General features: G+C 33.5%; 1 non-coding gene across 1 annotated transcript; it reads right to left on the minus strand.

Moving 5' to 3' along the window:
- Nucleotides 1–24082: 24082 nt before the first annotated feature.
- On the minus strand, nt 24083–24282 carry LOC150098872 (U2 spliceosomal RNA). Its single transcript, XR_016549562.1, has one exon. It is a non-coding gene; the product is annotated as a U2 spliceosomal RNA (small nuclear RNA).
- Nucleotides 24283–26846: the final 2564 nt, after the last annotated feature.

The raw sequence follows: 26846 nt of genomic DNA on the forward strand, positions 1-26846 counted from the left end.
ATGCTTTCGGATAAAAGCTCCAATTTAGCTCTGTAGTAAATTCTTTGAGCTCTAGCAGTTTTAATGGATTCCTTAAAGTTAATTAAACGGGGGATGATAGAATAGCACTGACATCTTTTAAGGAAGACTAGTCTGTTAATGAATAATCCAATCGTCCTGAGATTTTTCTGATATTCTTTGATGAGCAAATTTAATTCCTTGTCATCAGGAAAATTGATATTATCGTTCATATTTCCTCGGTAGATAATCTTATAAAAAATTAGTTTGAATGACTATACACCGAGAATGAAAAAGAATAAAGGGTTAATATTAAGATACTACTAGTTTCGTTGAATAAATCAACTTCTTCAGGCAAAGAATTATATAAAATAACAGACACGAAAGAAAGATTATCGAATCTAGAGAAATTTCCCTCGATTCATCCCATATTAACAACAGCCTTAGCTACAATCTTTCTGACGCACACATTGCCACTGTCGTATTGGCGCACTCGTGAAAGCTCAAGCACGTAGTCAACTTCAATTGGAACTCCAGCACGCATTCCTGTTTTAAAATGTACTATTGTGTTTTATACTAGATCTGTTGATGTAATTTTATCATGTCTCTGTTATTTTATATATATATATATATATATATATATATATATATATATATATTATTTTTTATTATGGTGGCAAAGTTGAGAACCAGGTGTTATGGATGAATTTAGCATGTTTACGATAAAATAACATGCTAGATAACGAGAAATGAAAACGATAGGTGGCGTGAGTGATCAAATAGCTGAAATGAAGTTTTCGGTTGTAGGATCGTCTGTTTTTGTTCTGTAGAATTATGCCAACGAAAGCTTGCTTTGTTTTTGTAATTTATGACATAAATTTCACTGTTCATGCAGTACATCAGATATCCATTGGTTTCTGATCTATTTGGATCGCATTTTACATTATTTTTTTCTTAATAATAATAACTGTTGCAATTCAATTAAAATCATACTTAGATTATTTGTAGGTGGAAAGCGAGAGTAATCTTTAACTAGAGATTTTGATGTGCTAAGTAGATGGAGCAAGTTAAGTGTTAAGTGCTTGATTTTTAGCTTGAAGTGGTGCAGTAGTGTGCTATTATGGAGTAACTATAACGGAAAAAGTAATCAGTTTAAGACAATCCAGATAAACTGTTATTAATATTAATGTACTTGTGAGGAAGATGGGGTCAATATTACACACTTCAGCAGTGAGAAAGATCAAATATGGCAATCTGAACTTTGTCTATTTCAACAAGAAAGTCGCCATTAGCTGAAGATACGATGAAGAGCTCGTATATGGATTTAGAACTCCTGAAATAATACGGATTACCAGGTAAATATAAAAATATTATAAAAAAAGTTATATTTAAATATTGTATTTGACAAATGACCTCATAATAACGAGTTGAAAGGTAATTCATTTTAATATATTTTAAAAGGGATTCGCTTGTTTTAATAATAACTACTCTTTCTTGTTGTAAAGAATAGTTTGCAACAAAAATGGTCATAATGACGATTTACTAGAATGCATTCTCTTCTCCTGCGTTTTGGTTCAATGACTAGCTAGCTAGCTGAATACGTGCCCAAAGTGGAGACTACCTTTCACCCCTCTCGATCCAACACACTCATCGTAGCAAATACTAATCGATTTGCGTACCAAGTGAGAACAATCCAGCACTTATTAGTCCAGTTGTTATTACATTCATTTTGATAAATATTTTATCATGCTTTCACGCATTAGGCCTAATAACTTACTGGGGACAATTAATTATCTATAACTTGTTATATTTGTATGAGTAACTAACATCTATGCATGACAAGTTTTAAATCATTATTTTATTTTATTTTTTCACTGTCATCCAGATAAATTCATTTCTTTTACGTCTGTTTCAGTTACAACGTTTCATTCTAATATTAATTAATAAAGATTAATGCTTGAATAATGTTCATTAATGAGATTATAGTAGAATTAATTATTAACAATAGAAATAATACTATATTATTTGTAATATATATATATATATATATATATATATACTTTTTTTTTAATTTCTATATGTAACATATCAAAATTTATGTCATTATTTTATATTTTAGATTTTAAATGGCCGTTTATTCTCGACATGTAAAAGTAGGATTCAATGTTTTAAATCTCACTTTTATTAACAGTTTCGTTTGTCTGCGCAGGTGCGGTATTTGCAATAGTCTAATTGCTACCGCAATAAATACTGCGGCTGCGCAGACAAAGGAAATATTTAACAAGATGATCGCTTTTCAGTTAGCGTTTTTTCTTTTTATTTTCCAATGTTATATAAATTGTTGGATAATTTTTGAATCATACATACTTTTTTACACAACGGGAAAAATGTATTTTATTTTTATGACAAATAATATTACAAATTATATTTTACTAAAAATTTATGAAAATCCTTCAAGAATTTAAAAAATTCTTCTAAAATTTTAAAATAATAACATACACCGTTTTAAAATTTTCCACATAATACTTCATATTCATAAAAATGACAGATATGAAGGGTGGGGGCGGGAGAGAATGAATACATAGTCCTTTTTAGGATTTCCAGGGTAACAAATGGCAATGTTGCAGCCAATGAAGTTTTAACTGAGGCTCGGCTATTGCCGTTACCCAGCCATGACCAGAGCTTTTTAGCTCAACAACACTCCATCCACACAGATTTTCTTCATTCAGATGACGGGATAAAGAGTCAAGGACTCAGTCCATCACCCAGTTCTTTTAAGAACTATATGAAGGGTGGAACAATCGACCGTGAGATGCGGTGATTGATTCATTCAATCCAATATCCTTGGAGGGTAATGGATGACAATGCTGTAGCTAATGAAGTTCTAACTGAGGCTCGGCTATTGCTGTTACCCTCCTGCCATGATCAGAGCTTTAATAGCTCAATAACACCTTATCCCTACACTGTCCTCTACAGATAACGGGGAAGATGAAAAGCATTCTTGCTTCGCCCCTTTAAGCCAGTCCTTATAAGGACTATATATTTATTTATTTATTTAACATTTAACAATTTAACGATTGTTAAATTTTCAGGAATTTAATGTCCCAATTTTTTCAGCAAGAAATTCGTTTGCTCTATTCTTTAAAAAAATATCTTATTGAAGAGTTTCAATTACAATGTTATTCAAAAAATTGAGTGTTTATGTTTTGTTATTAATTAATTTTTTCCGGCTTTTGGCCATTCTTAATTTGAAAGTATGGATTTGAATAACCAATCAGCGGCATCTGGCGTCTATCAAATAAGATATTCCTTGTAGTTCAGCCACGTCTAAAATAGGACAGTGGCGTTCAACCTTTTTTTTACTACGCGAGCCTACTTTTCTATAAAAAGTTATTCGGCGATCTACTCTCTTATATAGATCACGTTCCCCCAACCTGATATCTGATTACGCATAAATAAACAACTAAAAAAAAAAAAATACACAACTAAAAATCTGATTACGCATAAATAAACAACTTAAAAAATATACAACTAAAAACTTTATTTGTGCATTTAAAAATTTATTTATCACTTTTAATTATTTTAATACAACAAAAAAAATATATATTGGAATAAAATATTTATTTCTCTATTTTGAAAAACTAAAGTTAGAAAAAAACAACAGATTGATTACAAACTCACAAGTTACAGGAAATGCTGGTTGATTAAAAAAAAAAAATAATGTGAAATTTGGCATTGTTTGGACCTCGCAATATTTTCATAGTCAAGTTGATATGAAGAAGTGGCCAATCGCAGACAATCATCCAAATGATCATTTGTAATTTGGTTTCTTAATTGATTTTTTATGACTTTCATATTTGAAAAAGCGAATTCTGACAAGTATGTCGATCCGAAACACGACAGAATTTTTCGCGCAATATCAGTTAATATTGGGAATTTTTCATGTGCATACTTCCAAATGACTTCATTGTTTATTGAGTTTAAATGTAAACTATTCTGAATGTTTATTATCTCAAGTTCTACTTCAGCTTGGTTTATATCAAACAGCCCACTAATTTTATTTGAAATTTCTGTGATGTTCAAGTTTTCTTGAAATGGATTATTGATAAAAGATGCAATCACTTCAGTTTTATTAAAATCTTTAAATCTTGAATTTATTTCTTCCTCAACTAATTCTATTTCAGGAATAAATTCTTTTAAATCATAGCGAAGCATTTCTTGATTTTGTTTAAAAAATGTTAATAAATACGGGAGATGTCTAAATTCGCGGTCATTTATATTTTTCTTTAATAAAAGTAAGTATTGTTGGAAAGTTTTTATTGAACTTAACATGTCAATTAAATTTTTATTTCTACCTTGTAACTCTAAATTTAAATTGCTTAATTTCGTACAGAAATCTACTAAAACTGATAAGTGTAACAACCATCTTTTATCACTCAATTGTGGATAAATATCTCTTTTTCATCAAGAAAAATTTTATATATCGTTAATTAATACAAGAAATCTTTCTAAAAATTGACTTCTGCTGAGCCAGCGAACATTATTGTACAACAGAAGTTCCAAATATCATCATCTGCCTGTAATTTAAATAACCATTGTTGCAGGGCTTTTCCTCGAACAGAATTTACAATTTTAAATGTAATATCCAAGACATCTTTTGTGTTTAATCTTTTACTACACAGTACTTGTTGGTGAATAATACAGTGGTACGTTAAAAAAAAATCTGGATATTTGTCGTCGTTTTTACATAATGAAATGAAGCCTGATTTATTACCTATCATTGCAGGAGCACCATCAGTAGTAATAGACACAAGTTTAAAAAGCGGAAGTTTGTGTTGTTTCACAAATTCATCAAATGCCGAAAAAATGTCTTCTTCCCAATAATGGTATAATTTTCAAAAGTTCTTTACTTGAATAATGAAATATCATGCGAATAAATACCATTAACTGAGCAATATCAGTGAAGTCGTTTGATTCATCAAATTGTAATGAAAACGCAACACACTGGTAAATGTCTGACATTAACCTGGCCTGGAAACTTTTCTCCGGCAATTGGAACTCTTCCTTTTGGCAATTTAATGGGGCCCAGAAGTAGTCTCTCTTTAGCGACGTCTTGAACCGAGAAGCTCCTTTCGGGAAGCGGGAAACTCTTCTCTCAAAGCAATGTGGATCCGGGCAGTCTCTCTGACGGCGACTCTGGATCGGACGTTCTCCTCTCTGACAGCAATTCTAGAACCGGGACCCCCTTCTGCTTGCTTCAGTTCCTTTTTATTAGGCCTTCTCTGAGACCTCGCATGAAGTTTGGCATCCCCCAAAGAATCGGTATGAGTCTTTCATCTTAAGTTTCAAGTTCGGCATGTCTTTTGTTCTCCTCCGCTTTCTTTTGATTGTAAGTTGCCGGCCATCGGAAAGTTGTTTGAACTCTTTCTGACTGACTTCGGAGATGTTTAGAGCCTGGAAGCCTTTCTCATACATACAAGTTTCAATAACAATCTTTCTAATGCCGCCATACAGCTTCGGCGACAAAAACATTGCTTTGTTTTTAACACTCTAACATATTCTTATTAAAGCAGTATATACAGTTAGCTTCAAAAGAGTTATTTACAAAAACATCTAATACAAACTATACCGAGACAAACAAAGTTTATTTTTTTACACTATTCACATGGGACTTAACCTAAGTAAAAAATCGATGTAATGTGCTTTGGAATATTTAAGCTACAATCGAATTTTTACACTTTGCTTATAATCGTATGCACTCGGCTCGCTGTTTGACTTCCACTGATCCAAATTAATTCATTTACCCGGACTTATAAGAAAATGACTGATTTGACAATTTTAGCGAAAAATAAATAAACAATAGCGATATACTTAAACCGAATTAAAAATAATACAAAATAATGATAAATAAAATATTATGTTTTCAGTTTTAATTAAATTTGTAAGTAAGGAGGAATACACAAGAGATCGACCAAAAATCGCTCCGCGATCGACTGGTTGAATACCCCAGAAATAGACTATTTATTATAGTACAGATGTGATTGTGTTTATTAATAAAAACTAGTCTTTTTTTACTTAATATTAATTTTTGAGTGTCAGTTGCAATGTTTTATTCTAATATTAATTAATAAAGCTTGAATTAAGTTTATTACAAAATAGTTACAAAATTGCAGTACTAAAGATTTCGGTGAGAGAGTGGGGGGGGGTGTATATATATATATATATATATATATATATATATATATATATATATATATATATATATATATATTGATGGCTGCCCCCTGTAAAAGTGGCGCCACCTCACGCGCTTGCTTTTTTTAGTGTCTTATTTAGTAACCAAAATCTTACATTGATTTTGGGATTAAAAAAAAACCCTCGTATGTATCAGATCTTAATGGAAAGGGGCTTAGAGATCTAACAAAACCCTTATATTACTTTAAATTACGAAAAAAAAAAGCAGAATTTAATTATGCAGAATTTAATTTTCCTAAATATATAATTAATGGAAACTTCTATCAACTGTCTTATTGTACCCCAAGGTTTTTTTTTTTTTTACATTTAAAGTTATGTTGTACATTAATTTGATTATTAATTCTCATGCATTTATATTTAAAAAAACTAGAAGAAAAAAAACAAACGTTATAAATTACAGAAATGTTTACGATTACTCGCCACTGAAATGCCACCAATGAAGAAATAAGTCAACAGGGCATGCGTCAAGTATTTCGAGAAAATGTTTAACTTACTTGCTAAGTAAGAATTTAAATGTGATGCACATTTTCGCTCGAAAACTTCATGCAAAATTAATCGCCGGTATCATTGATGAGTTCTATAAACTTGAAACAGCAGTTAGTAAAAAAAAACCACTTCATTAGAGATCAATAATTAATGAATTGTAAATATAATTTAGTATTTAGCTACTTAGGATTGAGCCGGTTGCTAAGCGATTGCACAAAAGTCAGCGTCCAGGAGTGCTAAGTGGATACCAAACATGGCCTCAGGGTGTAACCAGACGACTAGTTTATCTTTGAAAGATGCTTTTATCTTGTAATTATTTAAAAATTAGCTCAATGAAAGAGAACTGAAGTAAATGGACTGAATGATAGCATATATTCTGTGTCAGCAGTTTAGTATAAGCGAAATTAATTAAAGAAAGTAATGCAAATATTTTCTTTAATTAATTATAATTCATTTTATTGAAGTTATTTAGTTTAATAGGATCTAACTGGCATTTTTTTTTATTATACATCTACAGTTTTATCGAATTATATTATATGTGGTGAGCTATATATCGAATATAGTCTCGAGATATCAGACACGTGGCTTATTGTTGCGACATGTTGTAATTTCTCTCGTAGCCTAATTCATTAATATGTAAGTCTTTGATATATGCTGACTAAATCGAGTTTATATTTAAGGTATGTTCGCAATTTAGGTTTAAATTGTCTAAACTAGACATCTGACATGTCCCGATAAATTGCATTTTAGAGGAATTTATCATCATAACGCTAATTACGGATATAGACCATATTGGTCTGTTTCATTATTCATCTAATATCCTCTTTTGAGGTCGACCCAGCCTTCTCTTTCCAATATTAGTTTATATTTTATTAATTGTTTAGGATATCGGTTGTTGACCGATATCCTAAGATATTTCAAAATATCTTTGTTCCTTTTTTTGGTCTAATAATGTGTATTTTGCATTTCTTCTCATGAATCTCATTTCACTTGTTTTTATTCTTTGTTTATTGCCCAAATATCGCTGCCATATAATAACGTGGGTACTGCTAAAGTATTGTATTCAAGCGTGTTTCTCTTCTCTCTCTCTCTCTCTCTCTCTTTTTTTTTTTTTTTTGTACTATATTTGGATTGAGTGTTCTATTTATCAGGCCTATAATCTGTAAAAATTTTGAAGTTTTTAATTTTATGTCTTTTTCTCCTTCATATGATATTTCACATCCAAGATAACAAGGTATTTGTTTGTTCTATTATTTTAATTATTTTATTATTAATAACTATTTTACTTCTAACTGGAATTTGTCCACAAAATGTCATTGTTTTAGTTTTATTTATGGAAAATTTCATTCCAAACTGTTCTATTATAACGTTTAAATTATATATTGCTCTTTGTAAATTGTCTTCCTTAGCTAATATTATTACCTGATCATCTGCAAATAATAGCGTATTTATTTTGTTATTCCGGGAAATTTCTATACTTGGATTATTTAAGGTGTTCCGCTGTATTAATATTTCATTAATATAAATACTGAAAAGTGCTGGAGACAGAGGACATCCTACCTTACTCCTTGATTTTTTAGACTTTTTTTTTTTTTTCATTTATTTGTATTTCATTATCTTTATATATATATATATATATATATATATATATATATATATATATATATATATATATATATATATATTCAATGTTGCATGCAGTAGAATATTAGGTACATTTTATTCTTTGTAATATATCAAACAGTATATATCTTTTTACTTTGTCAAATGCTTTGTCGTAATCTATAAACAAGAGATAAATTTCTAAATTAAATTCTCTTCTTTTCTCTATAAGTAGTTTTAAACAAAAAGCTGCATCCATTGTAGAGCGTCCTTTTCTAAATCCATTTGACATTCTAATAAAATTTTTTCACCGTATATTTTAAAGGAAATGCAAATGCTAAATTTCATCAAAATCTGTCTGGAATATTTCCTATGGATGCAGACCAAAGGGGGGAAGGAACTGAATCTTGTAAATATTAACGTATTTGCAAAAATTACATAAAATGTTGTTTTTATAAATGCTGATCTGTATTACCGCGCGTATATTAATAGCAAATAATCCAAAAATCGATATTATTATTTTAATTGTAAGTATTCAAGTGCTCCAAGTCCCCACAGAACAAACATTTGTGTTGCATTTATTGCCTGAATATTTATTGTCCTAAACCTTTATTTTATCTCATACATAACTGACTTCGTTTCGAATTTAAATAAACGATTTACACAATCAGCATTTGCTAGCAAATTCAATTACTTGCTTTCTTTCTTCTTGGTTTTCATATCACACCGTCTGTGCGGCAATATTAAATATAAATACGGTTGATTATACTGTCGACCCCCTGCGGCCTCCAAAATTTTCTTGCCAGTAATAGCCACTGTTATATACACAGTATTATTATTATTTAACTCTTTCCAATTTTCTTGCTTTGCAAATATTATTTTTGTCATTTTAATCAGTGAATCTACACGAATTGCTTGTTTTCCCTACAATCGTTCTCATACGAAGATACAATTTTTCATCCCTAAAACTTAAGTGGGAAAACTTCATCTCCCAGTGTGAGACCATCGTCCTGCTTACTGGAGGACTGAAGTGGCTCAAAAATTTTCTCGTTTGGTGCGTACGGATTATCTCATTTTCAGCTCACATACAGTTCTTATTTTGTTTGCTAAACATTCCTTACATTTCCCTTTTTGCCAAATATTTGTTCATTCATTTCAAAAATCGAATCATTGGCATTAGACACGATACAGCTGAATATAAAACTAATGTTATGATGGTTGTGCGAGAATTAAGCGCATGGAAAAGAATGATGTCAGCGGTAGATATTCACCAGAATACAAACGTTAGAAAACATTGCTTAGAATTTAAGGCCAAAGCAATCAAGGCGATTTTTACTCGGCGAACGTAGAAAGCACCCTCCCAATTTTATTATTTTTACATGTGTTTATATTATACCTCTAATAACAATTTGGTGATTTTATACCTGCAACGAAATTCATAATCTTTTTCTTCTGAACCCTTTTTATAACCATGTTTAGTTAGGCCTTTCCTACATGTCTCCAACTTTCTCTGTTGATGGCTTCCCGAAGCCAACAATCTTCAACTATCCTTTCCGTCTTCTTTCTGGTAGTCCAGGGATTCATCTTCTTTCGAGTGGATGAAACTGCGTGATTGTCTTTGTCCATCTATCGTTTTTCATTCGTGCAATATGTCCTGCTCATCTCCATTTTAATTTCGAAATTTTTTCCTCTATATATCCTATACTTTTTTATTTCTTTTATTATATCTTCGTGCTTCATTTTGTAGTGTAGTCTGATGTTTAACAGACCTCCCTCCCTCTCTCTTTTATGCTTAGTTTTCCTAATTCTGTCCAGTATTTGTTTGATTATTGGCCATGTCTCTGATCCATATGTCATAACTAGGATGATGCACTGGTTGAAAAGTTTTGCTCGATTTTTTATTTTACTGCACAGAAATTTTTTTTTCCAGTTTTTCAAAAGCTGTCCAGCGTAGCTGAATTCTTCTTTTTATTAAATTCATCAACTACTTAAAATATTTCCAAAACATCAAGCCAAAGAGGGGGATACAAATCTTCACGCATGTTGGTTAAAGAGTAGAAAAATTATTTATTCAGTCAACCAGCATTAAAAAATTAAAAAAACTTGCAAACAAACAAACACAAGAATCTCATTAAAGAACTCTGCCAGACTCATAATTAGGCCTTTGGAAGCATTAAAAATTTTAGATCATTTGCATATTAAATGTTTCGCAATTAAAAGTAATTTGAAAATGACCATTTTAGAATGTCATTTGCACATTAAATCATTCATTTCATTTGATAATAAAAGCTAAAAAGTTTTAAAAAAGTTAATATGTGCTTTTTTAGTTAATAGTTTTTTTTTTTTTTTAATACCTCCTTGAAACAATGACAAAAATCAAATACGGGAATTATAATTGCGTTAATTTTTTTTTTTTTTTTTTTTTTTTTTTTGTGGCATGGTGCTACTAAAATACTTCTGCGTAATATCTAAACTGAACTTTTCGTCAAAGAGACTCTCAAAAAACCATTGCGTCTACTGCGACGCAATTAGGCCTCCCTCTCTTTGAAATAATATTTATAATTAATATTAAATAATTAATATTTAATTAAAACTTAAGCCTTCGCATCCTTGTTAGTTTCACTTTAGTATACTATTGTTGGAGGCCCTCCGTAACTCAGTCGGTACGTACGATGTTCTTGTTGAAAAGACTTGGATTTTCGCGAGGAATTTTCATAAGGGCTTTTCAGCTAAAGGTGAGTTAGTCGTTCTAATACAGAAGCGGAAGAATTTTCCTTCGGAAACTCAGTTTTTCTGTGCTGAAGAACTCGCACAGGTAAGATACTACTGAGCGCGCGCGCGCGCACACACACACACACACACACTTCTATTCTTTTTCATCACTAGATTTGTGACCATTCCCCACTCAGTGGAGGCCTAAGGTGGTTTTGAAAAAAATCCATGTTGGTTCTCTACAGCAGAATTATGTAACCACAATAATAATAATAATATATATATATATATATAAATTAAATCCCTAGCCAAGCCACGATATTACGACTTTTCCTGCCTGGAAGTCACATTAAAATACTCGAAAGTACATACATACATATATAATTGCTTTCCATTAAGCTTATATAATATTTATTTTTTAAATTTCACATTACTTCGCCGCAAATGAATTATTTCTGCTGTTAACTCTTGAAAATTTTCAATCCTCTTCTCTTCAAGAATTAGGGATTTGCCTGTTCCAGCTTCACTGGTCTTTCCATCTTGCCTCTAGTCTCTCTCTCTCTCTCTCCCCGCTTTAGCCTGTATCTCTCCACCTCTTTTGATAGCCGATATCTTTCCATCCTAAGTGGATGTTCTTTCTATTTCTCTCTGTATTCCTTTATCTTTTCATTTATGTCGTTACGATCGAGTTCTCTTCTAATGTGTTTATTTTTATAGGATTCAATTTTGTGCATCCTTTAAATGTTCTTAAAAAAATCTCATCTGTGCAGCTTGTATTTTGCTTTCATCTTCCTTTTTAACAGTCATGTTTCTAAACCATGCAGCAGAGTGGGAATGGCCGCCACTTTATAATATTTTAGTTGAGTTTCTCGTCTTTATTTATTATTTTATTTTTTATTATCCAGTGTCCTTTTAATTGTTCCACAGATTTTCTGAAATTTCTTTATTTTTTTTTCATCTTACGAGTATCTTTTAGATATGTTATTATGCAGCCTAAATTAATTAAACTGCGTCATCTGTTCTATTGTTTTATTTTATATAACTATTTTTGATTTAACGTGATCTCGACTTTTAAACGCCACGACTTTTGTCTTCATTTGTGAAAATTTACTGTTGGCTTATTTTGTTTATTTCATAAAATGATTTTTAAAGGTCATCTTCATCGCCTTGTAATATAATCTGATCATATGCATACCGCATTGTATTGATAACAGTTCGGATTAACTGGAACCCTTGTTTTATTGTTGATTTTCATTTCCATGTGTGTGTGTGTGTGTGTGTCCGCGTCCTAGTGGTTATGCGCTCCGCAACCATATGTCTGGGAAAGGAGTGTCCTGCGTTCGATTCTTGTCGCCGACGTAGGAGCTTAAGGATCTTTCTCAGACATAGCCAAATTAGCCGGTCTTGGGCGTGGACTGCAAGGTTTTTCTCCCAGTTTATCTGGGGTTTTTCCTCAGGCAAACCGGTCTTAAGAACACAACGCTTCACAGACAATTACACATGGTTGAGCGTGGGGGGTAATGACCCCCCACTTCGTAGTGAGTTATGAAACGCAAAAATGGGAAGCCCAAGGCCCTACATGGGGCTGTAGTGCCGAATAATAATAATAATAATATTATATATATATATTATAAAAAGATTGAATGACTAGAACCGAGAGAAATGAAAACAAAGTTTAGTAGTACTACACAACTAGTTTCAGCTTGTATCAGCCTTCGTCAGGTGCACATTAAAAAAAAAAAGTAAAAAACATGGAGGAAATAACTGTAAACAAGGTGTGGCAACACTTAAAGCAAATTAAAAAACCATAAAAGCACTGTGCTGTTATAATAACAGACTTGTGAGCTGAAGTTAAGTTTGAACTGTCGTTAGAGTCCGTTCTGTAGTTGGATTGTTGTGCAAATGCGAGCGTATGAGTTCACGCGTACGCCAGTATCTAATGGCAGAACTATGCGAGTCAGGAAGACTATAACTGAGGTTGTTGTTGATGTGAGACGAGTCTAGGGCAATTTCTTTGGATTCAACTATGCGCCGTTCCACTTCATCGAGACAAATATAAACGTTCGATGTTGCGTTCCAATCTACTCCGTGTTGGCGGCCTTTATCGTTTGTGTTCACGGAAGATAAGACGTGACTTGAGAGTGCGCTTGCTCTGATTCTATTGTATGAAATATCTCCCTGATGTTTCTCTAGCCGTGGGAGGATTGACTTCTCAGTCTGGCCGTAGTATGGCCTCCCACAATCACATATTATTTTATATACACCGGGGAACTGAAGATGGTTATGAGCTTGTTTTAGGTGGCTTAGAACTGACCTTAGTTTTGGAAGAGTTGAAAAACGCATTTTTATATTAAATTTTTTCAAAATTCTTCCTAGTTTTCAGGAGAGCGAGCTGATGTACTGTAAAGAAATATAACGCTTGGGGTTATTAGGGATCTCTGTGTTGGTATAGTGCTGGTGCTGGTATAGTTTCCTCTTAATGTTTTTGGAAAAGTATCCATTATTTAAGAAAGTTCTTTCTAGATATTGTTGTCCTAGACCATAGATGGCGAACCTCTGGCACGCATGCCAGAGGTGGCACATTCGAGAATTTTGCTGACACGTCAACGATTTACAGGTGATATCCTTTTATACGCTTATAAATTATTCAACCCGTTTTTTTTTAAAATTGTTACAATGCGTACAAGTTAAATGCTGTTTTACACGAGAGAGGAGCTATGAAGACGTGCGCATGATTGGTGCGGTATTAACACGTTCATTGCCAAGCTGAAAATTGGAATTTCTTGTAGTGGCCAAATTTTTTTATTTTTTTATTTAGTTAGCGACGTCCACGCGATAACGCGTGATCGATCGACAGATGAGAACTCGCATCGCGCGATATCGCGTGATTGGCAACGAACGTTCGCTGCCAAGCTGAAAATTGGAATTTCTGTGGTGGTCAAATTTTTTTTTATTTTTTTATTTAGTTAGCGACGTCCACGTGACATCGCGTGATTGACAATGAACGTGTTAACAAAAGGTCGCGCGACCCAAAGACAAAGGCAACCTACAATTGTTGAGTTGAAATGCTAATTCTCTTCATCCAAATTCCATAACATCTGAAACTGTCATAACATTTGAAGTTAGCCTTTGTGATCTGTCATAATGACATCGAGAATTTCAAATGCAATAAAACAAACACTTATTTCATGTAATTTTAAAATTGGACAATAGTTTTTAGTTATATACTGTGTTTCCGGTGCAACATATAGTTTTGCTTGAGTCTATACAGCATCATTTCTGTGAGAGGGGGGGGGGGAGACATGTGATTCATTAGTTAGCGCCGTTTTTATTCCAGCTGTCTCTGATTGCACTATTTGTTGAGAAATATATTACACAGACTGCAAAAGCCTCCTTACCTTAATCAGGAATACAATAAAACTACTTGTTTTCTTGCATCTGTATTATAATAGCTGTTGGGGAGGGCATGTTATTAACCGCAGGGAGCGAGTTACAATCGCCTCGATGTGAACATGTCTAAACATTTTTCGGGTGCGAGGCATATGCAACACTTTTTAATGCCTTTTCCATCCTTTTGCTGCTTCCCTGGCTCTAACTTCGATGACGAGTTACAATGCATAAATATTTTTCTCACTACTGTTTTTGTTTCATAATGAAAATCAATTTAATAATACAATAATCAATTTTACACTGAATAACATTATAAATTTATATATAAATAAATATTATAAATAAAATAAAATATTATTTATAAAATTATAAATAATTATTTATAAAATATTATAAATAAATTTTTAATTTTCTATTAATTTTTCCCCTATTAAAAACTGCCCGGCACACATCAACAAATCGATTGGTAAATTTTTGGCACGCCTGGCATGTCAGCAACTTGATTTGTAAATTTTTGGCACGCTCACATAAAAAGGTTCGCCACCACTGTAGACCCAGATCCTTCTCACATCAACAGCAACCTCAGTTATAGTCTACACGACTCGCATAGTTCTGTCATTAGATACTGGCGTACGCATGAACTCGTACGCTCGCATTTAGGTTTACTTAAGTGTTACCACACCTGAAGAAGTCGTTTTGACGAAACATCTTGTGTGTACCTCAATTAAATTAACTCGTTATCTATTTTCTCAGTTTCAGTCAGTCAAAAAAAAAAAAAAAGATGAACATATCTAATCACCGAGTCAATGTAACTAATGATCATATATATATTTTGCTGGCCTAGTTGGCCGAGTGGTTAGCGTATCCGCTCTCCAGCCAAGAGGCTTCAGGTTCGAATCCCGCGTAGGCATGTCTTCCACCTTCATTCATTCACCCAAGTATAGATATACTCTCCCAATATGGATTGGGTCACCATGGGAGTAGTAGGCCCAAAACCTCCCTCAATGGGAGAGGCCTACATAGAAAAACAGGCTTTTCATCATCATATACGTATTGAACAGAGTTGGAGATAAGCTACATAAGCCTGACACCTGATTTATTTCAATCTCTTCGGTTAATTTATAACCTAACTAGAACTGTCTTTTTTGTATATTTATATAAACTTTGTATAGCTTGTACCAAACGTCTGGATATCTTTTTTTTTTTTAATTATATTCCATAGTTTTTCTCTGTATATTTTCTCAAAAGCTTCCTCGTAATCTATAGAGGCCATATGAGTCTCTAAATTAAATGATTTTCTTTATCAATAATTTGTTTTAAGACAAAAACGTGGTCTATACTTGATCTTCCATGTCTGAAACCATTTCGTTCTTCTGAGAGTCGATTGTTTGCAATATCTATTTATTCAGGAAGTTTACTGTAAATTTTGTAACCTGTATTTAATAAATTTATTCCTCTGTAATTTCCATTTTCTATTTTTTGATACCTTTATTGATTCTTTTAGTTCTTCCAATTTTATCCCGAAATTGACATATTGAAGTACGATATTTTCAATAAGCAAACGATATTCATCAAAAATGCCTATGAACAAAGCATGTAAGTAGAATAATGGTGTATTTAGTTTTCTTCATATTTGGCGGTCGTATTGTTTTATAATTCCTAATTTTATGAAAAAAATATATACTTCTTTTATTGGCATAAATATTTAATATATATTTATTTAACAGTTTGAAATAATCCTATAAAAATATCCAATACAAATAAAATTTGCACGAGAAGCAAAAAAAAAAGTCTATATCGATTATAGAGGTCGCTGAATTTATTATGGAAATTTAAGTGCTTAATTATCCTCAAGTGTATCGAAACGCGGCGAGCGTGGTTTTTCCATCGGTGAGAATAATGAGAGAATAATAGAGCTAATTATGAATTAAAAGTTACTCAATAACCGAAAGGATAAGTTCTGAAGCAGATTAGCGAGGCGAATTTATATAAATTTTCAGTTATCGGTAGCGTGATAGTCGATAATTAAAAAAAAAAACCTAATAATCAATTTGCCAGGTAATGTAACGCGATCGTTAAGCCTAATGACAGCATAAGCCGTTACTTGAACATAAATGATGAAATAGTCGTGAAATAATTTTAGCATTTTGTAATGAAAAGTTCGAAATGCAATATAAATACTTAATATGGGTAATGGAGTCGGTTAGTTTTATTTTAACATATTTTAATGAAAATTTAAATTTATATGGATAAATTGGACAAGGGATACGGTGGACAGTAATTCTGCTGGATTTTGTTAACACGTTCATTGCCAATCACGCGATATCGCGTGGACGTCGTTAACTAAATAAAAAAATAAAAAAAAGTTGGCCACCACACGAAATTCCAATTTTCAGCTTGGCAATGAAAGTGTTAAGGCTTTTGACAGGATACCCCACAGAATACTTTTACACAAATTAGAACAAATGGGGATGGACATTAAATTGGTGGATACGAGAATAGCTCATGAATAGATACTAAAAAGTAGTGTATGGAGCAGAGTCCAGGATGAAGCAGGTAACCAGCAGTGTGCAGTTGTTTGCCGATAATGCAAAGTTGGGTAGTGGCAGGGCCGTACTTAGGAATAGGCGTACGAGGTTCTAGCTGGGATCCCCGAAAAATTAGGGCCAATTTAAGGGCTCAAAATAATGAGGTGGAACCCATGAGCAGTCTAGCGCCTCGGGCCCCGCCACCTAGAGAAAAGTGTAAATACGGCGTTGTGTAGCGCAATAATTAATCAAGCTGAAGTAGAGAGCTTGTAGGATGCAGGGGCGAATTTTCCATGCTTGCTGCGCAAGCTCATTACTTGAGAAAGAAGTAATATTTATTTGTTAATAAATGCATGCATTTATAAGCATTCCATTTAGGCTTTTATTTTTGTAGACAGAAGACGTTTTAAGCTTGCGCGGCAATAATTGAGCCTTTGCTTTGTGTATCGAAAGCCGATGCTTGCTCGTCTAGTCAAAGCTACCTTGGCTTGCTCGGTTGTAGGAGCTTCTAGGTTCCTGCATCAGCACTGTGATTTCATGCGCGCGAATAGCCATTTCACGTCGTCTCACCCTGTTGCTTAAACACAGGCCAGACACAGTCAACGTAGCTTCAGCCAGTGAGCTTCAGCCAGCCTTTACAAGTGTGCGTGTTGCTTGAGAAAATTAAGTTACAACCAACTTTTTATGACGATGTTATTGACCATTCATAAAGAAGAACCGTAGGGTAGAATTTGTATTCAAGTAGCTAAATTGAAAAAGATAGAATATCATTTGTAAAATAAATGTTGTATTTGCATGATTAAATGTACATAAATTTCTAAATATATAGTTTTAAATGGTTAGTAATTCATTATTCCGCTAATCAGACTTCAATCACGCCTCTCATTCACTGAATGATAACAAGAGCAAGCGTGAATTTCAAGACCAGCATTCGCCTCTGGTAGGATGATTTAAATAAGGTGGAATATGGACAAAAGATAACGGGTGTCAGTTCAATCTGGAAAAGCTTAAAGTTATGCATTTGAGGATTAAAAGATTACAAGCTGTGTACCACATTGACGGAACTGTACTCCAAGAGATTGATGGGGTTAGGGACTTGGAGGTGTAAGTGGATAGAGAGTTGAGGTTTAGAGGACATACTGCTAAGGTGTCCGTGATAGCTCATATTATTACTTATATTATTCCTCTTGATACATCCATATCTGGATTGCTGTGCTCAAGTCTGGTCACCTGGATTCCTTGAAGATGAGGAGGTTGTGGAGAGGATTCAGAGGAGAGTGACTAAGTTGGTGAGTGATGTAAAAAATGCTTCCTGCACTGATAGATTGAGAGCTTGTGGATTGCAGAGGTTGGTTGATAGGCAAAGAAGAGGGGATATGAGAGAAACATTTAAATTACTAAAATGTTTTTATAAGATTGATGAAGGGGAAATATTTCAGCTGTGTGATAGTGATGGAAGAACAAAAGGTCATTCTTGGAAATTAAGGAAAAGTGTGGTTAACAAGGGTGTGAGAACTAGATTTTTTGCTTGGAGAGTGGTGAATGAGTGGAATGCATTGCCTGACTCAGTTGTGAGTGCTTCGTCTGTAAATGAGGTCAAGAAGTAATATGATAGATATTGTGCGGATAGTTAGGATCTCCCGTGATGAGTCTACCGATTCCATGGAGGTGCCCGTATAACAACAATAATAATAACAAATTGTTTCAAAAGACATATTTCGGTGATTACACCACATTTTTTTATTATTCAGTTCTATAAAACACTGACATAATAGTTCCCGACAAGTTTCGTAAATCGTAGGATTTACATCTTCAGGGGTAAATAGTATAACTTAAAGTTTAAACAAGAGAATTAATAAATACAAATCATAACCGTCTGGCTATTCATAAAACTCAAATAACAGAATGCAGATACATAACGTTATTCACGTTGAACAATACTGGACGATAGTAAATAATAATATTTTTTGGTTTACCGATCAAGTGTTGATCAATTTTATTAACTGAACCAACTAGTTTCGCCACACTTATCTGTTGGCATCTTCAGGGCTTACATAGAAGTTTAAACAATCTCACAATTGAACCTCTATGTAAGCCCTGAAGATGCCAACAGATAAGTGTGGCGAAACTAGTTGGTTCAGTTAATAAAACTGATCAACACTTGATCGGTAAACCAAAAAATATTATTATTTACTAATTTATGATCAAGAAAATAACCTTCATGATGAATACTGGACGATGTCACGTGTGCTTGTTCTCGTTCATACAGTCCGAGCTCAGATTGAGGTAGATTTTTTATTAGAGCTGACCACACTTGATGGAGAATTAAACCTTGGTTTTTATTGTATTGGGTTGGGTTTTTTTAGCATATTAGCAATTTAACACCAATAGTAGATGGAAGAGATTCACCGACTTCCAACTTGGCGAAATAGCTCACCAACATGATCTCACAACATATAGGAAAAACATCTTCCTTCATAAAAAATAGTAAACATTTCATAGAAAAAGTGAAAGATATACATATTGGTCCAACAGACATCTTAGCAAGTCTCGACATTATCAGCTTGTTTACAAACGTCCCGAGACAAGAAATTTTGAATCTCCTAGAAGACCTCTTCCCTCCGGACATCTTGAATCTTTTTAAACATTGTATAAACGATACTTTTTTCACCTATAAAGATAGAATCTGGAAACAAAAAGAAGGGCTGGCCATGGGTTCATAATTATTACCGGTATTAGCAAACCTATTTATGGAAAAATTTGAAAACAATGCTCTTAAGAATTACCATAAAAAACCAAAAATATGGCTACGCTACGTGGACGATATTTTCATCATATTCAGTGGAAAAACAGATGAACTTATCAATTTCAAAGATTATCTCAACAATTTGCACAACACCATAAAATTCACTTTAGAACAAGAAAAAAATAAAAAACTTCCTTTTCTGGATATTCTATTAGAAGTTAATGAAGAAAGTAAACTCTCCTTCTCAGTATATAGGAAGCCGACAAACACTGGAAGATTTCCAAATGCAACCTCACACCACCATCCTTCACAAAAAATAAGCTTAATTAAAACTCTTCGAGACAGAGCATACAATATCTCCAGCACACAAGAAAGATGTAATGAAGAACTAAAATACTTAACACAAATCCTCCAACAGAATGGATATGAAACAAAAACCATCAAGAGAATCCTTAAAATGCCTCCAGCTAACAACACAATAAAACAGGATTACAAAAACGCAATCTCGCTTCCTTATATCAAAAATGTTACAGACAAGCTAGCCAAATTAATGAACAAACACAACATAAAAGTAGCCTTCCTTCCTATGGAGAAAATCTCAAGATTCTTACATCCACCAAAACCACCTCATCGTCCTCTTAAAAAACCAGGAGTCTACAAAATCCATTGCTCTTGCGGGATTTGCTACGTAGGACAGACAGGAAGATCTGGAGAAATACGTATGGCTGAACACCAAAAAGATTTACAATACAAAAGAGAACAAAAAACGGGTCTTGCTTTCCATACCACTTCCACTGGACACGATGTACTCTGGCAAAAAACGACGATGTCATACATAGGAAACAATAGTATAAGAAAATTGAAAGAAGCTGCTAATATGCTAAAAAACCCAACCCAATGCAATAAAAATCAAGGTTTAATTCTCCATCAAGTGTGGTCAGCTCTAATAAAAAATCTACCTCAATATGAGCTCGGACTGTATGAACGAGAACAAGAACACGTGACATCGTCCAGTATTGTTCAACGTCAATAACGTTATATATCTGCATTCTGTTATTTGCGTTTTATGAATAGCCAGACGGTTATGATTTGTATTTATTAATTCTCTTGTTTAAACTTGAAGTTATACTATTTACCCTTGAAGATGTAAATCCTACGATTTACGAAACTTGTCGGGAAGTATTATTTCAGTGTTTTATAGAACTGAATAATAAAAAAATGTGGTGTAATCACCGAAATATGTCTTTTGAACCAATTAGCCACAGAAGTTTACGCCTGCAACAAATTGTTTATTTCTTCCTATTCGCTATTAATGATCATTCAATTTAATTAAATATAGGCGAGATTATAAATTTTAGATATAGGCTAAATTAAATCACTTTAGGCAGTCTAAATTACTTTATATTAAAATTAATAAATAATAATTATCATTGTTTGCAAAAACGTTTCGCTGGCTAATTTTTTGTGTTTGTTAATTTTTATTTTATATGCTTATTTATATAGCATGTTATCCTTATTTATCTAACGATTATCTTACATTCGTAGTTGGATATGAAAGCTCTTTATCATCGAGATACTTCTAAGATTTAGACATAAATAAACCCATATTCACAAGGATCGCGGTTTCGTATTCAGTTCATGATTCCATGTTACTCCCCCCCCCCTGTCAAGTAATAAAACTTGAATTGAAAATGCAATATTAAAACGTGTGAATGAATATCTTTTGGCAACTTCCCAACTTGCACTACCAGATGACGCATGCAGTAATGAGAGACTTAGTGCGTAAAATATTATTATTATTATTATTATAATGGTGTCTCCATGGAGTCAAAAGACTCATCGCTGGAGAAAATTTTTACTAATATGAAATATAAAATGTAGCTATACAAATGCAAAGGCTTTGCATCTCGCAATAGCTTTTGATTTTGTCTGTTTAAGATTTTTAATAAATAAAGAAATGGTCGTTTGAGTATAACTTAGGAAAGTAAACAGATTTTATTGTTATTAATACGTGTTCTAATTGAATCTTTACGTATACGCGCGAGTCGATCTGATTTTTTTTTTTTTTTTTTTTTTTTTTTGTATTTAATTTTTAGTCCTAAAATGAGGATGGTCTTAGCTATGCATAAGAATATCATTCCTATAGCGCATATCCAGAAACTTTTCCGACTGGAAAATGCATCGGCAAATAGATTATACAAAAGTGAATCTTCTTCTTTGCTCATGTTTATTAATGCGATTGATTTAACTGACATTAATATTAGTTTTATTGCCTCCTTTGATTGATTTCACATCATTTGAATGGATGAAACCAATAATGTGGTAGATTAAACAAAGAAATAAGTCGGACATTTCCACAAATTAATACATAAGTTAACTCAGAGACATCACATAGCAGTTTCAGATAATTCTATTGACCAAATATTTTAGCACTAAGGTAGTATTTAAGATTCAAAGACGTATTTAATATTAGGATTATATATAAACACCACACACACGCATAAACGTGTGTTTTGCAATCGCTTCCCCCACTGTCACGTGATTCATTATCAGTGTTGATCCCTAGAGCCGTTTTTGCCTAATTGGAGTTTGTGATTTGTAACTTTTTTTTTTTTTTTTGTCGTCTCAAAGCGTTTTGCCACATTTTTCAACTAAAATAGTTCAGTTTAAATCAAAATTGGAATCATTTAATAAATTTTGGTACACTTTTCAGATATCAAAGTTTATTTTTCACTTGGTTAGACTATGATAAATTTAGTTTAATCCTTTATCCAAGTGTGAGCAAACAAAGTTTGCGCCTGAAAGTATCTTCAGGACTGGGGTAAGGTGGTACAACATCGGGCAACTCGTTGCAAAGGTGGAGCAAGCTATCATCAGCAGATGACCTGCTAATGCTTCTGCCTGGTATCTCCACTTGGGCCTGGCTCCCACTGAAGAGACCTCAATAAAGGTCGAAACTAGTCTGGGTAGTGGCCCTTCCCTTAATGCATAACACTATACATATCCGCAAGGAGATGTGTTTTGCATTATGGGAGATACTGAGATAGGAAAGATGATAGCTTGCTCCACCTTTGCCACGAGTTGCCCGATGTTGTACTACCTTACCCCAGTCCTGAAGATACTTTCAGGCACAGACTTTGTTTGCTCACACTTGGATAAAGGATTAAACTAAATTTATTATTTTTCGATATCAAATTTCATTAGATTCCCTTCCAGTGTAGAGTTATTGTACCTTTTCGAAGAACTGGGAATTATTTTGACACTAAAGAGGGAGGGGGAGGGTGATTTAAACTAAAATTCAGAAATCTGGACAAACTTTTTTTGTAACGATGCTAAATTTGATTAAAATTAATCCACCTAGAAAGGAGCTGTATGCATACATATTGATGAAATATAGATAGATCGATAGACAGAAGAAAGAAATATAATAATTGCTATAATCTAATAATTCTAATAGGTGTGTGTGTGTGTGTGTTACAAGAAGAATGGAAGAAGAGTACCATCTTTATAAAAGAACCACGTTTCTTACATGGCTGCCTTAAGTACTTTTGATGACGTAGAATATAAAAGATTAACTTGACAACATTTGTTCTCACAGGAGAGTTGTTCCCAGTGAATTATTTAAAAGGAGCTCATTATTATGTTAATGTTTTGTTGAATACGCGCGCGCACGCACACACACACACAAAGAAATTATCATAATTTTCAACCATAACGCGGAACACACACACATACAAAAATTATCATTTAAAATGCATAATTCGTTTAGAAAATTTCCTAATGGAATTACATGACAACATAAAAGAATATATTATAGTTTATTAACCGATACTTTAGTGGTCGACTAGGATTTTCCCATCTTAGAAATTTATATTATGTATTTATTCGAGATAATGGATGTTTAATAGAATCAATGAAAGGATATAAAAGAGAAGTCCTTTTATTCCTTGAATACACCAAGCTGCACAAGCCAGTGCTTAGCGATGAGTTATATGCTCCGAGAAAGTGGATATTGTCACCGATATTGCTGGCTGATTGTTCCAGCGTCATATTAATACGATTCACTCTATCATATTGGGTCGCTATTATCCTGTTGCGATTTATTCTGTTCTTTATCAATTCTGCTTCTGACAGCTTTTCTTTAGTGTTGAGCTGCGAGCTTCTTTGTCGATTGGCACTTTGCTTTCAATGATGTTGCAATAGTTTTATTATTTATAAAAAGTTCTTTATTTTTACTTTAAGTTTAATCTCAAAAAATGATACTAGTTTATGAAGATCACAAAATTCATTAACAGATAAAAAAAAGCATATTTTGGCATTATGGATATATAGAATTATATAATAATAATAAACGCACAAGTTAGTAAACAAATGAAACTAAACAATATGAGAGAACTATCGTTTGTTTACTACGCTACACTACTACCAGCGCCATCTATTGCCAACAACCATAATCAATAGTATATACATCGTCTACAAATTGTTAGTAAGTAGCGCATTTATTAATATTAAGCCGATAAGAACAGATACTACACTTTGATCTTAGCCAAAAGGCCGAGAAGTGAGAGTTAAACGATCGACCGTGAGATGCGGTGATTAATACCCTTGGAAGGGAATGGATGGCAATGCTGTAATCAATGAAGTTCTAACTGAGGCTCGGCCATTGCTATTACCCTCCTGCCATGATCAGAGCTTTAATAGCTCAATAACACCTTATCCCTACACTGTCCTCTACACATAACGGGGAAGATGAAAAGCATTCTTGCTTCGCCCCCTTAAGCCAGTCCTTATAAGGATTTATTAATATTTCAGTACATGTAAAAGAAATATATATTACGTGAAAGTGAAGGAGATATTTCAAGTGAAGATTTTCATTAGTTGGGAGAAAGAATCTTTTTTTTTTTTCTTTTTTCTTTCCTTTAAACATAGTTCAAGGTTCTGGAAGTGGTGTCATGGTGTAGGGCATATCCTGTTGGTACAGAATCGGGTCCCCCCCCCATGATGTTACTGGAAGGTCGGGTGTCCTCCAAGGAATATCTGAACACTGTTGCGGATCAAGTCCATCCTACAGTGTTGACTTTTTATCCAGTATGTGACGATTGTGTCATGGACGACAATGCTGTTGTCCATCGTGCAAGAATTGTTCATCAGTGGTTAAGAAAGCATGACAGCGACTTCCACCATCTTTCAGATCCGGCAGCAAAGTCCTCTTCCATCAAATCTGAGCCAGTTCAAGGATTGTCTGGTAAACGCCTGGTATGTTGTAAACGTGGATGCAATCCAACACCTTGTGGAACCTATGCCAAACCGCATATGTGCTATAATTCGGGCTAAAGGAAGTCCAACACGGAATTAAATAAAAGTTTATAATTCAGCGGCCGGTATGTTCAGGTATTTCATAAATGAACAAAATAAAGTAGGAAATATGCCGTCCTGGTCGGCTAAGTGGTTAGTGTATTCGCTGCAACTAGGTCTCGGGTTCGAATCCGCCATGTCCGTGGAGGTTTGTAATTGTCTCTTGGTATGAGACCGTCGTCCCGCTTATTGGAGGCCTGAAGTGTCTTGAAAAGGTTCCAAAATTATAAAAATAGAATTAAAAAATGCATAGTTCACTCACTGTCTTAATGTCGTATAGGCATACAACCTTGCGTGAGTGGGAACCCCATAAAGAAAAACAACTCATTTTATACCCTAACTAAAATGGCCCTTCCTTCTATAGAATAATGAATTACGTACTTTAACGATAACATATACATTAAGTTGTCATTTTTAGTTACTCCTGTCCTGCTCCATCCGTAGAATCCGCTGGTATTACGAGATGGGTTATAGTAGCAGACATTCATCAGCTCCTCCCCCCCCCCCTCCTAATTAATCTTCCTTGTGTTTGACCTTTTTAATCGATTTTGTTCTGTTAAAGACTATTTTTATAATTAAATATGGTAAAAAAAGTTTTTCAAAATATAACCTCGATTATTGAGACCAAAAAAATCCCAACATGCTTTAAACCGTGTGGGAATATTTCTTGAAACACTGCGAAAATCATTGCTATCCATTTTCAGGAGTGCTGGAAGAAATCAAGCGAAAATCCCGGTGTTGCTGCTCGAGTTCCTAACTGAATTAGATGTTTGTTATTTAAATCAAGACGGTCTTTCAGTTCTTTAATTTCGTCTACTTCTTGAAAATTTAATTAGGTTTCTTGCTGTCTTTCTCAAATTTCAGATAACACGTCAAAACCAAAGTTTTTTTTTTGGGGGGGGGCATTCGCAGGTTAACAACATTGCCAAGTAAGTTTTTTTTTTTTTCCACATAAATACTCATTAGAATAATCATCTGCAAGAAATGTTTAATGAAAAGAAAGGGGAGTAAGGTAAAAATATTTTAAAAATTGGAGGAGAGTGGCGCATGGTGACAGTGCTCCTAAGACGAAGAAAAGATGCCTGTATATATAATTTAAAAACCACTGATCCACATTTGTTTTATATCTACGTGGGTCAGTGAACCTAAGTTTATATACGAGGGTGGTCTGAAAAGTTCGCGGCCTAACAATGAAAAAACGAATTTATAATTAAAATATTATTTTTACTTTTTAACATAATCTCCCTTGAGACTAATACATTTATTCCAGCGCCATTATCCCGTCCCTGTAGTGGTTCTCAGTAAAATCTGCAAAATACCCCTCTACAGCTGCAATCATCTCTTGATTCGAAGAAAAACGCTGACCAGCAAGGAAGAATTTTAGTTTTGGGAAGAGATAGAAGTCAGAGGGAGCCAAATCTGGGGAATGGGATGGATGTTCGAACAATTCATTGTGCAGATCCTTTAATTTTCCCATTGCCAAAACACTTTTGTGGGCAGGTGCATTGTCCTGATGAAAGATGATTTTCTTCTTCTGCAAACCGAGTCTTTTTTCATGAATTTTTTTCGTCTAGTCTGGTTAAAAGATCGAAATAATATTCCCGGTTATTGTTTTACCCTTTTCAAGATAATTAATAAACAAAATGCCTTTAGCATCCCAAAACACCGATGTCATGACCTTTCCTGCTGAAGGAACTGACTTTGTCTTCTTTGGCGCTGAACAACCGGCTTCTGTCCACTGTTTTGACTGTTGTTTGGATTCTGGTGTGTAATGG

Source organism: Typopeltis vanoorti, chromosome 15, assembly GCF_054136105.1.
Source record: "Typopeltis vanoorti isolate ZY-2024b chromosome 15, IOZ_Tvanoo_1.0, whole genome shotgun sequence".
In the NCBI taxonomy this organism is placed as follows: Eukaryota; Metazoa; Arthropoda; class Arachnida; order Uropygi; family Thelyphonidae; genus Typopeltis; species Typopeltis vanoorti.